The sequence below is a fragment of the Corvus hawaiiensis genome, chromosome 2 (assembly GCF_020740725.1).
Source record: "Corvus hawaiiensis isolate bCorHaw1 chromosome 2, bCorHaw1.pri.cur, whole genome shotgun sequence".
NCBI classification, from domain to species: domain Eukaryota; kingdom Metazoa; phylum Chordata; class Aves; order Passeriformes; family Corvidae; genus Corvus; species Corvus hawaiiensis.
Genome location: NC_063214.1, coordinates 23,260,712 through 23,264,241, shown reverse-complemented (window position 1 = coordinate 23,264,241; position 3,530 = coordinate 23,260,712). Strand labels below are relative to the sequence as shown.

The window sequence follows — 3,530 nt, the reverse complement described above, 5'->3', positions numbered from 1 at the left end:
TCTACTGATATTCTGGTCAGAAAGTTGAGAAAGACAATCCTCACCCCTGCTACCTTGCTGTCTGTGGAGCAACTAACCAAAAAAATAATTAGCTAACAGTTTCTTACCTAAAACCAGAGTGAAAATACATTTGAGAATCCATGTGACCGATGCACAAAAAAAGGTCTGCTGTTCCTGTACCTGCCAGTTATTGCTCTGGCAGTCTGGAGAGTACCCAGACTCCCTAAACAGACCCCTGATGTGGTTTGTTTGGGAAAATGTCCAACAGGAGCTGGACTTCAATGATTTTTGTGGGTCTTTTCCAGCTCAGGAAATTCTGTGATTGTGTTTTCTTTCTGCCCTTTCACTTGTCATCTTTGTCCTAAAGTTCCACATGTGACCTTGCTTTTAAATATTTGAGTGAGTTTAGCCTCACACAGGGTGACATTTCCCAGAAAATACAGCTGGCTATCAAGATCCCAGAACATATGTGCTTCCTGGGAGCTGGCTGGTTGCTACTTCATGGACATCAAACAGAAGAAGGCAAGGAGAAATGACAGTTTGGAGTCTGTAAATGGTTTGATTGGTTTGCTCCTAGGGATGAAGGACTTTATGAAAAAGATGGGCAAAATGAAGTTTGGGGAATTTGACGGGTGTTTGAGGAACATGCTGGCAGCAGATGGACTAACAGCAATAAAGGGGAACTGATGGTGTAAGGGAGGCAAAAAGAAGTGGGAGTGGGGGCACTGACCACAAGGATGAGTGTGGGCTGGTAAAAAAAGTGCACTGTCATCCCAGTGATCCCAAGTCAGTCTCATGCCAGGCTGAGATATAGATATTCCATGTTTTTTTCTCTATAATGAGTTCTGCCAAGAAGACCAAGCATTTGAAAAGCTTGATTTTCTTATAACAGTCCAAGCCAGGAAAATTAACATGGTAAAACTGAAATCTTTGGCTGTATAAGACAAAATAGGGCTTAAAAAGGGATTGTGAGTAACTCTTCCCTGTGTTACTTCACGGGAGGTAAGTATTGAATTTCAGGAGGCGTTGGCCAGCCGTGCCTGCTCCCGGGTTCATCGGAGGACCTCCTGTGGGGCTGCTGTTATCCTCAATCCTGCCGCAGGCTGTGCCGAGTTTCGCTCCGCCGTGGGACAGGCCGGCGGGGAGGGCTCCGGCCAGCGCGGCCGTGAGACAAGGCCTGGAGGCGGCCGGGGCTCGGCCCAGCAGCCCGGAAAACCGCAGACGGAGCCGGCGCGGCCTCACCGCGCGCTGTCACCTCCCGGTCCCGGACGGGAAAAGCGCGGGCTGGTGTCCCTGCCCCGGGAGCACCGCAGGGTGTCTCTGTGAGGAGCACACCCGCTCCCCGGGGCGGTGACAGCGCAGCGGCGCGGCTCCGCTTCCGCACGGCGTGGAGGGGCTGCCCGCCGGCCGCCGTCGCAGCGGGCCGGTTAGCTCAGTTGGTTAGAGCGTGGTGCTAATAACGCCAAGGTCGCGGGTTCGATCCCCGTACGGGCCATTGACTTTTGTCCGTCCGGGTACCGATCCCGGCGGTCCCTCGGCTCCCCCTGAGCGCCCGCGGGAACGGGGCACGCACTGGTGGAACAACAGCGGGATACGGGGATGTTTCGGATGTTTAGAAACAGCCCTTTGAAAAGCTACCCGGACAAAGAGATAATGTGCCGAGAAAGCGCTCTGAGGAATGTTTAAAGTCTTTCCATAACTCGTCACCAAAATATTCCATGTTTTGCCTCGGAGCGAACTGTTCAAGGGTTTATGTTAATTAGCCTTAGGCCAGAAGAAAGCTTGCAGGAATTCAGAAGTTCTCCCCTTCCAAGGACTAATCCCAGGGAACCAAAACATCAGGTCAGGTGTTTAAGCTCATTGCAGTAGCGTGACTCTTTGATAGCGCTCTGTCAGGGGCTAGAAGACGCTGAAGAGAGTGGGGTTTTATTGTTTTTTTTTTCCTTTGAAGCAGGAGGACAAGCAGATCTCCCTTGACAGCTTGATTTTTCATAGAATGTTCTGAACTTCATATAGAAAGTATCCAAACTTGTCAGACACGCTGTAATATGAGTCTTCATTTTTACGGGTGTGCTATTTATTCAAGGAAAAAAATCCAGGCCAAATGGAGGTGGTGTAATGGAGTACTGCATCTGCAGGAGTGGCCAGGATGGATCTCTGCCAGCTCAGCCTGCCTCTCTTAAGTTTTCTCTCTAAGAAACTTCTCTTAGAAGTTCAAGACGGTTATTCTTGTTGTCCTATCTACCTGTGAACTGAAATGAGATTTCTCCAGAGGAGGGAAACTTTCTGGTGTAAATGTTTTCATTGTAGAAACCTCTGATTTTGTTATTAGAGCTGCACACAGGCAGGTCACATCTTCTTTGGGAAAATGCTTTGAGGTAACACCATTCTATTGACTTCTTTCACAAATCTGCTAATATGTCTCTTTACTATCCAGGCCTGTTGCTTACATCTTCTTCCAACTGCAGGGGCTGATTCAAAATAATTGATGATATTACTATTATTATTAATAATAATAAAAAGTGTGTGATACTTCATGCCAAAGTCAGAGTTCTGGCAATTACTCGTTCCCCACAGTGTCACCAAGGTACCACAAGGGCGCATGAGAAGTGTCACTCCAAAGTCACAATGTAACCTGTAAATCATAAAGATGAATATTCATGTTATCTAGCATCCAAACTGCTGTCATGGCTCCATCAGATGTCACGGGAGAGTAATATGGTTCTGGTTTGATGACCTTCTGTCTTGCCACTCCACTCAACGATCTTCCTCAATTCCTTTGGGTCTAGTTATAGTGGCCAGGACTTGACTATGTACAATGACATCCATTTAAAATGAACTGAAAGGAGAAAAACCACGGTGTTCTGCTTCAGAGAAAAAGAAAAAAAAAAAATCTGGGAATAATATTACTTTGTTTTATGTTTCCCACATTAGGAATCAGATTTTTATTACAGCTATGTTGCTGTATTGCAAAGTCCTTGCTATAAAACCAAGGTAATGCAATGGCTCCTTGGCCACTTTTTCAGTTTGGTTTGAATTGCTTATATTCTGCATGGCTCTTTGGCAACCAGGATTGTATGGGCATATTTTCCCTAAATTTAGTTTCAGCAGATGGTTGTCAGATTGTGAGGGTCAGCCATTGTCCCTAGGGGAGTCATTCCAGAGCCCGTTCTTCAACCTCAAAGCTAGTTGGAGAATAAAAAAAGGTTAAACAAACAAACCCATATAGTAGAATAATGCTTTCATGAGGATGGCCCAGGAATTTCCATTCAGATGCTCTGCAGTGGCAGATGCTGGGGCATATTCTGGGGTTACTGTTCAGTGTTTCATTTAACCTGTAACTGGTTTTTTTGATTGCATTGTGCATGATTGCACATCAAGGCCAAAATGGGTCTCAGTTGCTGTGTGCTTAAAAAGTGTGGTGAGAAGCACAGCTCCTCTGCCCACAGAAGGCAGTGATGGGGAGGATGAACCTCTTGTTGCCTATGACCATGCTAAATGCTGGCAGCTGACGGAGGAACCTTCTGATC

The 3,530-nt window shown here is 46.7% G+C and overlaps 1 non-coding gene across 1 annotated transcript; it reads left to right on the top strand.

Moving 5' to 3' along the window:
• The first annotated feature begins 1,421 nt into the window (after positions 1 to 1,421).
• Positions 1,422 to 1,495, top strand: TRNAI-AAU. Its single transcript has one exon. It is a non-coding gene; the product is annotated as a tRNA-Ile (tRNA).
• Positions 1,496 to 3,530: the final 2,035 nt, after the last annotated feature.